This window comes from Chanodichthys erythropterus, chromosome 21, assembly GCF_024489055.1.
Source record: "Chanodichthys erythropterus isolate Z2021 chromosome 21, ASM2448905v1, whole genome shotgun sequence".
NCBI lineage: Eukaryota > Metazoa > Chordata > Actinopteri > Cypriniformes > Xenocyprididae > Chanodichthys > Chanodichthys erythropterus.
The window spans coordinates 16,441,873-16,453,140 of record NC_090241.1 but is presented as its reverse complement, the minus strand read 5'-3'; the positions used below and the strand labels follow the sequence as shown (position 1 = coordinate 16,453,140).

At 39.0% G+C, this 11,268-nt stretch overlaps 1 protein-coding gene across 1 annotated transcript in view; it reads right to left on the bottom strand.

Moving 5' to 3' along the window:
• znf644b (zinc finger protein 644b) overlaps positions 1-7,937 on the bottom strand; it is a 31,557-nt gene extending 23,620 nt beyond the window's left edge. Inside the window, exon 1 of the mRNA XM_067374505.1 lies at positions 7,694-7,937. The gene's annotated coding sequence lies outside the window, so the exon portion shown is untranslated. The remainder of the gene's footprint in view (positions 1-7,693) is intronic.
• Positions 7,938-11,268: the final 3,331 nt, after the last annotated feature.

Genomic DNA, 11,268 nt, shown 5'->3' with positions numbered 1-11,268 from the left:
ATATTGCTTAAAATACCAACAACTGTCCGAAAGTAATGTGTGTATGCTGTAATGAAGCTATTGAATGATTTCAGTTAAATACTAAAAAGACGGAAATATTTCTAAAGTCTCTAGTAGCATAGGCTGTAGGGCATTTGACATTTGGATAGTTTTTGATGCGATCGACGCGGGTTCGAATCCGCCTTTTGCCGAACTCGCTCTTCTCCCTTTTCCTGTCACAAATCAATTCGGAAAGGCATTTATTTTTAATAAAAATGAAGAAAATATTTGAAAAGTTGAAATAAAGTGCCTAACAAGTGTTTATAATAAAGTATTTATTGAGTTAGCAATAGATTTGCTCCTCTCTGATTAGTTGCTGCCAACTGTCTGTTGCCCTAATTAGTTGCCCTTTGTCTCATCAGGTTGCCCGTTGACGGCAACATTGCCCAACAACATTGCTCAAAAAGTTGCCCCGTGTATCATCACCTTGACGCGAAAAACGCGAGGCGTAAAAGCGTCATTTTTAAAAAAACGCCTCGGGTTCGTTTTTTTCGTTTGACGCGCCGCGTTAAAAACTGGCCGACCAATGAGATTGCCGCTTTTGTTCACGTGCCTGGAGCTGCTGAAGTTACAGTAAAAAACACGACTTGGTGGCGCTCAAGCACAAAACGATCTTGCCGAGCACACAAGACGACGAAGAGAAAGTAAGTAGACGAGGAAGACCCCTACAAACTATCCCTGCGTCTCAAACAGCTCCCTAGCTTCCTAGGTCGTGTATCAGTATACCATATAAATGAATGTGGCCGAATCCCTGATCAGTGCCCTGACTAGTGAAGTAGAGAGCTGATTGAGACGCACACTATGGGTGCTCTGCCACAGTATTATTTCTGTATTTTTACTTTTTTTCCCTTTTACATTCAAGAAATATAGTTGAGAATGTCTGTTTCATAAATATGTTTATTTACACTACCGTTCACTTGCACTATATATTTATGTATGTATGTATGCCATTTTATATATGTATTTTTTTTAATCTTCTTAAACTTTATTAATATCATGTTTATTTGCACTACCGTTAAGCACAAGCGCCACATACTGTCAGGGAGTGAATTTGCACTTTCACTCGGCACATCGCCGGTGAAAATCGCTTGGGTGTGAACACAAAAAACGTCTCGAAAAACGCTGACGATAAACGCGTGCGATATTCGTCCCGGTGTGTACGGGCCTTTACGGGTTTGGAACGACATGAGGGTGACTCATTACTGACATAATTTTCATTTTTGGATGAACTAACCCTTTAAGTAATAGAGCATGTTATATTGTAATACACTAATGAGTCTGGTGGCTGTAATGAGAGGTCATGCTGGAGGTTAAATGATATGGAATGAGCAGCTAATAGTCAAAGCATAGCACAGGATAAATAGGCCTCTCTCTCTCTCTTGGCCTCTTCTACTAATAGATTTATGCAGGTCTCAATGTTCTGGCTAGATCAACAGCTTACTGAAATATCTCTCCGGCCCAGCTGCAGTAGTGCTGGCTTGCTAATTCAGGCCAGTGTACTTCCATTAAAACAGTCCCCTGTGTCTTCATTTAGAACACTGCGAACTGGGAGCCAAGCAAAAACAGGGAAGATGGGACCAATTTTTATCATTCTGCACATTCCACAAATGCGTCTCAGTGCAAATATTTGACCTTGCTGAGTGACACATAATCAATTTTTGTGAAATTAAGTATTTCATTTACTTAGTCATGCTATGTAATCTATCTTTACAGGATTTGATTATGAATTTGTGAGCGTGCGTGTTGCAGTCTCTGTGTACCTGAGCCCTGCTCCTGGTTTTGACCTTCTACAGTTAGCTTTAGTAATCTGATTTTTTTCCCCCATAAATCTCTGTTAAGTCTGCGGTTTACATTATATTAAGATGACTGCTATCAAAATACACATGGATTGAGACAGGATTCTGTCATGAACTTTTCTCAGGACAAAAAAAAAAAAAAAAAACCCTGTGTGATACCCCTGTGCCTTTCAGGGGTATCATACAGCTCTCTGGTATTCTTGATACTGATTGGTCAATCGCTAGATTCAGGAGTGAAATATTTCAAAGTAATGATCATTGTCTGTTGCATTAATTTATAATTGATCTCTCATCCAGGAACAGATTGCTCATTCCGACATCCACAGACTCCACAGTCTCTACAAGTAAATTAATAACAAAACTCAAATCAATATTTAAGTAGGTGTACAGTAAAACAATCATTACCTCTTATTTATCAAAAACTTATTATCAATTATTTATTAAAAAAAGCTTTTCTTAAATGTTGATTAAATTATGAAGTAATTTGTTATAATTGAAGATGATTCTAATAGACATGATTTTGAAGGGGAAATGACCATTAAATCTGCTAAAGTCTTTATCCAGCATCTATGGTAACAACGCATCAATATCTGTATCATCATTGTGTGTAAAAATAGCTTCATTGTGAACACATACTTAGATAATTAAGAATGAGAAAACAGAGTTGCAAAGAACTAATGATCTATAATAAGGGTACTTGGAGCATATGGAAAAAAAAAAAATAGAAGACAATTATGCAACTCAATACAAGGATTAGTCACACATTAGCAATAACAGTCCACAGAAACACCAACACAGAAACAACCTAGGTCATACTTCAAGGCAACCAGCCAAACTGTCATTGCTATTAAATATATTTATATAACTATTCTGATTGGTCAAGCAGAGTTCAAAGTGTGCAGATATATATGGGGTTGGAGACTGAAACTGAAACACCAATAGTATTGGTAGTTTCATGCCTATATATGCGTGGCCTGATGGCCAATCTTCACTGATTGTACATTTCATCAGTAAGAGCAGTGTGAAGGCTGAATAAGCAGAACAATAGCACAGCTGTACATAAAATATTGCAATCCACACAACAATGGGGGACATATCAGAGTTCAAAAGAGGACAAATTGTTGGTGCGAGTCTCGCTGGGTCATCTGTGACCAGGACAGCAAGTTTTGTGGTGTATCGAGAGCTATGGTATCCAGGGTAATGTCAGCATACCACCATGAAGTAGGAACAGCATCCAACAGGAGTAACTGTAGACGCAACAGGAAGATGTCTGAAAGGAATATCCGGGTACTAACCCGGATTATAGCCAAAAAACATAAAACCACAGCTGCCCAAATCACTGCAGAATTAAATGTGCACCTCGACTCTCCTGTTTCTACCTAAACTGTTCGTCGGGAGCTCCACAGAGTCAGTATTCATGGTCGAGCTGCTTTAGCCAAACCTTTGGTCACCTGTGCCAATGCCAAACATTGGTTTTAATGGTTACAGCAGTGGAAATATAGGTCCTTGCTTGATGGGCGTGTCAATGCCACTCTAAAAACTGCTGGGTTAAAAAAAAACCAAGCTGGGTAAAATATGGACAAACCCAGGAGGTTGGGTTAAAGGGCACCTATTATGCCCTCTTTCACATGATGTAATATAAGTCTCTGGTATAGTCAAGTTTCAGCTTAAAATACCCCACAAATTTGCCCCTATTTGGGGGTGAGCAAAAACATGCCTTTTACTATATTAATATATTGCTGGCTAAAAAAATAAATCCAAAATTGGTTGAAAAAAATGGCTGGGTAAAAACAACCCAATCCCTGGTTTTGTCCATATTTAACCCAGCAGTTTTTAGAGTGCAACGACTACTGAACCATTCTGGAAGATCACATGCACCTAATCGTTCAAACATTGTACCCTGAAGGGGGTGTCATGTATCAGCATGTTATACTACGGGGGCTGTTGAATGCCCAAAACTGACTGGTTGACCAACGTTCTAAAGTGTGCAATTGTTTTCAGGGAAACACATGGCTAAAGTAGTTCTAGCAGGTCTTGACCGCATTACAGTTCCATATCACTTCGCCAAATGTTTTCAGTTATTTCAATAGGTCCTTACAGCCTACAACCACAAAAGAAACCAAACCCACAATGACACTGACCAAGCAAATAAATAAAGTAAACAATAGGATGAAAACGACAAATTATTGTCATGGTTTTTGCCACAAAATACGTTTTATTGTGTCCCAAAAGCGCATACTCTCTTGCGCGCTCTCTCTCTCTCTTTCACGTTACTGTATAGTACTGACACACACTCGCACAGAACCGTTTGGTCAGCGCTGCTCTGACAAATTAATCAGAGTAAAATAGTTTAACAACTTAAGATACAAGACTCACCAGCGAGGTAATAACTGTGCGGTTCTTGAGATAAAGTTTTGCTATTTGTAGAGACGCACAGATCAGGTAGGCTAATTCACATATGCTGTTTACTCTCACTCTCTCTCTCTCTCTCTCTCTCTCTCTCTCTCTCTCTCTCTCTCTCTCTATCTCAACTGCATTAAGAACTGTATCAACAATATTATTTTGCTATCAAGGCTCAAGCCTTCGTTACTAGTTCTGAAATGATGTTTTGGAATTAGCAAAGGAGGCTTGGGATGAGTTGTGTAAGAAATCAGTCCCACACACAAGAGTGTTTTAAGGACAAAAACCTGACAAATATCTAAAAATACAACATCGGAACAGTGTCTTGAGGTGTGGTAACCATAGTGTAAGCAGAATAATTGACTCCGGGCCATTGAATTCTTAGAAAATAATGCACACCTGAGATCTAAATATTTTTGAGCCAAGTTGGGGTATTTTGGAGGAGAAAGTCAGAAAACATTTTCCTCCACCAGCATCACATAGTGGTGACTGTTCTGCAAGAGGAATGGCTCAAAATCCCGAGTCCTCTTAGTCTGAGACCGAGACAAGACCGAGTACAAATGTGGTTGAGACCGAGGCAAGACCAAGAGCTCCAAAAAATGGTCTTAAGACCAGGCTCCAGTACAACAACACTAGAATCAAGACTTTTATTTTGAAAGACATGCGTGAAAGCTGTTGACTCTTCTGTCAGATGCAGTTTAAATAAGTAGTGCCTCAGAAAAAGCATTCCTGATTCAGTATCAGCCGTCAGATGAGATGTTGTCATTATTTTCGTAACTTGTTACAAAATAAAAAGTCTCTCACCTAGGAAAAACAAACTTTCCTGCCCTGTCAAATGATATACTGTGCTTGTAGAGCTCAATCTTCAATTGCACGTGCAAATGCGGCGGCACACACTTTATATCCTATCACTATATATAAAGAGCAAAATAAATTACGAGCATGCAACGTCTTAGTTACGTTGTCAATAAGTAATTTATGAAATTACCAAAAAGTACCAATAAATTACATAACTTCTACTTTGTGTGTTAGCTGGGAAGGATTAGCATGCATGAATGATGCTCATTCTATTAATCAGGAGCAGTGTCCATATGTTTCATTAACAGTTCATTTTAGTATTGTGTATTTACCATGGTAACTGCTTTCAAGGCCAAATTATGTTAGTGGTGCAGAGAGGAGATTGTGTCATTGTGAGTGTGGAGTCTTTATCCCTAGTTTAATTGTCTTGCTAATGACTGAATCATGGCAGTTCTGATATACAGTCCCATTGCAATCTTTGTTATGATATTATTTTGTTAAATTTATAGATTATATTAAATATAATCAAAGGTGAAATTTTATGTGTAGGTAAAAAGTCTCTGAGTTACGGCTGACAAGTCACATGCTTTCAAGTCTAACATTGGACTAGTGTGCAAATGAAAATACTGAATCTTGATATGGTTGGCAAAGAGCTTTAGGGCAAAGAAAAAAAAAAAAGGTTAAAGTTGGCATGAAACCAAAGATGTGATAGTCTTTTTCTTCCTTATCGTGTCATATATCCAAGTGAAAAAGCTTCTGGATCAAGAAAAAATGTAAGCAGGACTTGATTTTGTTTGACAGGAATTGAATGGATCACTTTTGTTGTTTGTTATTGCTGCAAACTCATGCGAGTGACAGGTTGTCCCGCCCTCGTGCCAGTGAACGTCATCAGAGAAGAGCTGTTGTTGAAAGTGGGAGAAGTTATTTCGATTAAAGATTAGGAGGGGGAACATGAATTAAAAATAATAATAATGATGATGATGATGTTTTAAACATATTATATATTAATAATAAAAAGGCCTACTCAAATATTTCAGAGGTTTCAAGATTTTTTTCAATTTTGATTTCATGGTGACTTTAAAGGGTTAGTTCAAACAAAAATGAAAATTCTGTAATTTATTACTTACCCTCATGCCGTTCCACACCTGTTCATCTCTGGCACACAAATTAAGATATTTTAGTTGAAATCTGATGGCTCAGTGAGGCCTCCATAGGGAGCAATGATATTTCCTCTCTCAAGATCCATAAAAGTACTTAAACATATTTAAATCAGTTCATGTGAGTACAGTGGCTCAATGTTAATATTATAAAGCAACGAGAATATTTTTGGTGCGTCAAAAAAAAAAAAAAACCGACTTATTTAGTGATGGCCGATTTCAAAACACAGCTTCAGGAAGATTCGGAGCATAATGAATCAGCGCGTCGAATCATGATTCGGATCGCGTGTCAAACCGCCAATGGCTGAAATCACGTGACCTTGGCGCTCCGAACAACAGATTCGATACACTGATTCATTATGCTCCGAATCTTCCTGAAGCAGTGTTTTGAAATCGGCCATCACTTTATAAGTCGTTATTTTGTATTTTTGGCGCACCAAATATATTCTCGTCAATTTATAATATTAACATTGAGCCGCTGTACTCACATGAACTGATTTAAATATGTTTTTAGTACCTTTATGGATCTTGAGAGAGGAAATGTCATTGCTCCCTATGAATGCCTCACTGAGCCATCAGACTTCAACTAAAATACCTTAATTTGTGTTCCGAAGATTAACGAAGGTTTTACGGGTGTGGAATGGCATGAGGGTAAGTAATAAATAACAGAATTTTCATTTTTGGGTGAACTAACCCTTTAAAGCAGGATTTTACTTTGGCACAAAAAGTTATCATGCAGTAAAACATAGTTTTCTATCTGCAAGTCCAGAACTATTGGAGGTAAAGCAGGATTCATCAAAATGATGTCTACTGCCATAGAGTAGGCCACACACATATCAGTGCTGTTATTTCATTTGAAAACACTATAAAATGTGCGTTTACAGCTATTAAAAGTTCAGGAGGCATGCAAGAATCTTTCACAAAAGGCCCTATTTTTAAGCACCATTCAAAATGATCGACTGTGGTTTACAAGTGAAAGCAATAGGCTGGCGGCATGTTTGTTTGCCGCGGTGCGCAAACGCGTAGCGCACAGATTCCCTCCAATCAAGGTCGCGCCGAGCGCCTTCAAGAAGAGCGTCTGAACACGTCTGCGCTCTTCAAGTGTCAAACCCGCGACTTAGAGGCCGCGACACAAACTCCCCGCTGACACAGAAAACGGCTCGTCTCATCCAGTGACTGACACCGCTTTGAATCGATTCTGACACCCACCTTGTAAAAGTGTGTATAAAGTGTTTTGCAGGGGGAAAACGAGAAACCTCAGATGGAAGAAGAGCGTCCAACTTTCCCCCAAATGCAATACTATTCAGAGCAATAGCGTGACAGCGGAGGGGTGAAATGTTAGCTTGCACGATTCGTGACTGGCACGGTGTTGACATACCTGATGCCCGTGTATTTAAGCTCTTGTGCCCATGCAAGGACTCACTGTACCCATCGCGCGCTCATTTTTCAACACGGTTAAACACACATCCAGCAAGGGAAGACGTTTGTAAGCTTTAAACCTACCTTTCCAGAGAATGGCACTATAACATGAGACAAGTTTGTCATGGTACTTGATTACAGTCCTTTTTTTCGTCCTCCATCTGTTACAATGTCGCCATTTTGCCTAAAATTCTGCAGGTTGAACTAAAACTCCAGGAGGGATGTTCGGTCTGGGCTACTCAAATCACACCATATACGAAGACCAAAAGAAATGTTTACGTTCTTTAAAAGAGAAAGTGAAAAGGTAAGGTCGTGTTATTTTGTCAAGGAGAAATTGTTCATTGAGTCTTTATAAAGTGAGGTGATGTTGAGATATACTGTAAATCCCCCGCTCGCGATATGGATTATTCCAGAGACAGAGGGTGAATTCTTCTTGGGTGAAGTTACTGCCGGTGTTAAAAAATAGACAGAAAAGATGGTGGGGAGGTGGACTTGCACACCTAGGGATGTGGTCAATAATAATGTCATAATTGGCTGGAATGCTTTTCAGTTGATCAGGAAGTGATTATAAGCATTTCTTGTTGAAAACTGTAACACTTTTAGTGGAGATTGCAGTTTTAAGTTGTTTGATAATAGATACAGGCAACTGCTTTGTTTATAAGCATACACTAATGAATTCCTGAATTGCATTTTTGTTTTCTTCTGGTTTTGTTGTTCACTGTTGTTTGTAATGTCAGATCACAATTTAAAGGAATAGAGTAAGATGTTTTGCAAATCAGTTTTGTTACCATAAAGATGTCAAATGTATTTTAAACCACATATTTAAACTCTACATGCAGTGATAGAGTGTAATTGAAATTGAAAGTTTTCATTCATGACATTGTCAGTGACTGGAATCCATTTCTTTTTTTAATATTTTAAACCACTGGGTAAGACTCATGACCTAAATTTCATATGACTTTACCACCAATTCGAACACCATTAAAGGAACTTATTTTTTTTGAACTTTTTTGAAAATAGGCTCATTTTCCAACTCCCCTAGAGTTAAACAGTTGAGTTTTACTGTTTTTGAATCCATTCAGCCAATCTCCAGGTCTGGTGGTAGCACTTTTAGCATAGCTTAGCATAGTTCATTGAATCTGATTAGACCGTTAGCATCGCGCTTAAAAATGACCAAAGAGTTTCAATATTTTTCCTATTTAAAACTTGACTCTTCTGTAGTTACATCGTGTACTAAGACCGACGGAAAATGAAAAGTTGTGATTTTCTAGGCCAATATGGCTAAGAACTATACTCTCATTCCAGCGTAATAATCAAGGAACTTTGCTATCGTACCATGGGTGCAGCAGGTGCAATGATATTACGCAGTATGGGTAAGCTAAAAGTAAGCTAAGCAAAGTGAAAGTTAAGAAGCTAAAGTTTTAATAAAATCAAATGTAGTAAATGTGCAATCAATAGTATTTTTTATTTTATTTTTCAACATTTTAGATTTTTCTTATTTCGACTCTGATTGGTGGAATTTTATATACAGCATCATGGGTAATGTAGTTTTGCATTACAAATTTCACTGTTAAACATGATTATTTTAAAACTAGGATGAAATAACATTGGCTGAGGGCTTCAACAGAAGCAAATGCTATCAATTAACAGCCTCGTAGCTCACACTATGGCTGTCTTTAAAGGTTTATAAGTTATCGTTAAAAATCAATTTCACTATGGAGAATGTGAATGGAGTTTTTACTTCTGGAACTCAACTGTTGCACTCTATTAATGTGTGTGTGTGAGAGAGAGAAAGAGAGAGAGAGAGATGTATATGTGAGTGTGAATTACCTGTGTCTGTACACTGTCTCTGTGTGATATTGAAACTATGAGTTTAATTACAAAAACAGCAAAGTTATCACCTCGTTGCTGAGAAATATAAGGTAGCATTCAGTAGTGACACTGTTTTATTTATAAAATTCACAGAGAAGAGGTTGAAAACCAGTTTCTATGCTCCTGAATGTTTCTGTGTGCGCGCAATTTCTATATGTAAAGTTTCCACTTCAATAAAAAAAGCCATTTGTTTTAGGGGCTGTTTACACCTTTTTTTTCCCAACATTTCAACTAAAAATGAAACACTTTGTTTTCATTTTGCCATTCATTTACACGGCAACGGCTTTTTTGGGGCTTTAAAATGCAAACTTTTGAAAACAGGTTTCAAAGTTTAAGTTTTTGAAAACGATAACGTATAATCTGTGTAAACAAAACTAGGATCCATGAAACCGGTGACTGCATGCACGTGCATCACGCGTTTAGGCTATAGAGATGCGCATTTGGCGTGAGTTTTCTGTTAAAGAATGCATATGCGCACAGGCGCGTAGCCTTTCTTAACAAAGTGATAGGCAACTACTGACCTGGCATGCATTATACAGCGTTTTTAGTCATTTTCACAGATCCGTGTGAATGGGGATTGTTGGAAATCTCAGAAGCATAGACCAGGAGACTTTGGGATCTCTTGAAGCAGAAGTTACTCTTTATTGAGAAACACGCTGTGCGTCGCTGTGGTCATCCAAAATCTAACTAAAGCAGTGACTTGGTAGTTCATATACATTCAAGGGGGAGGGATACATAGAGTAGAGGTGTGGACAATCTAAACAAAGGATGCAAATGCAGTACAGGAATCAGATCATTGCTTACATTTCCCAGCCATGGTCTAATCAGCATAACTGTGTCATTCAAATGCATAGGTGCTAATCCAATCAGTCTGGCAGTATCACCTATACCTTTACATTATCATAGAGACAAAAGCACTGCTGTATCTTGAGCTTGTCCTGCCAAATGGTCAGGATGTAGGATCTGCAGATTTTAAACAGATTCTTAAATTTGTAATTCCACAGGATCGTTTTTACAGCATTGTCATCTATAAAGAAAAAATGTTTTTTTGGTAACACTTTACAATTAGGTTCATTAGTTAAACTTTAGTTAATGTATCAACTAACATGAACAACATTTGTTACTGTGTTTAATAGTCTTCGTTAACGTTAGTTAATGAAAATACAGTTGTTCATGGTTTGTTCATGGTAGTTCACAGTGCATTAATGTTAACAAGTGTTACGTGCTGTTGCTGAGAGATGAGGCGAGTACGGAGAATTAAAGGGGTTTAATTTACAATCCAGGAATACACGAACAACATACACGTTAAGCAAACAAGAGAACAGACAAGGAGTGCAGGGAGTGAGTCCAACTTAAAGGGAGTGCTGACGAGGAAAAACAGGTGGTGGGAACCGGGGAGATGGCGGGAAGACTGATGAGGGAAGTGAAGACAGGTGTGGAGAACCGGAGGAAGCTGGGAACTGGAGTCCGGGAAGGCGTGAATGTAACATTACCTCCCTCATTAGGGTGGGTGCCCTGGAGACCTACAGGCAGGTGTAGATGGGTGCGGAGGTCTCCAGGGCAGGTCTAGGTTCTCGGGCCGTCATGGCAGGTCTGGAGCTGAGGACGGCCATGGCAGGTCAGGTGCAGTGGACGGCCATGGCAGGTCTGGAACCGAGGGCGGCCATGGCGGGTCCGGGCCGTGGGCAGCCATGGTGGGTCAGGAGTCTCAGTTGGCTGAGACGGGTCAGGGGCCGTGGCCGGCCATGGCAGGTCTGGAGCTGAGGACGGCCATGGCGGGTCTGGGG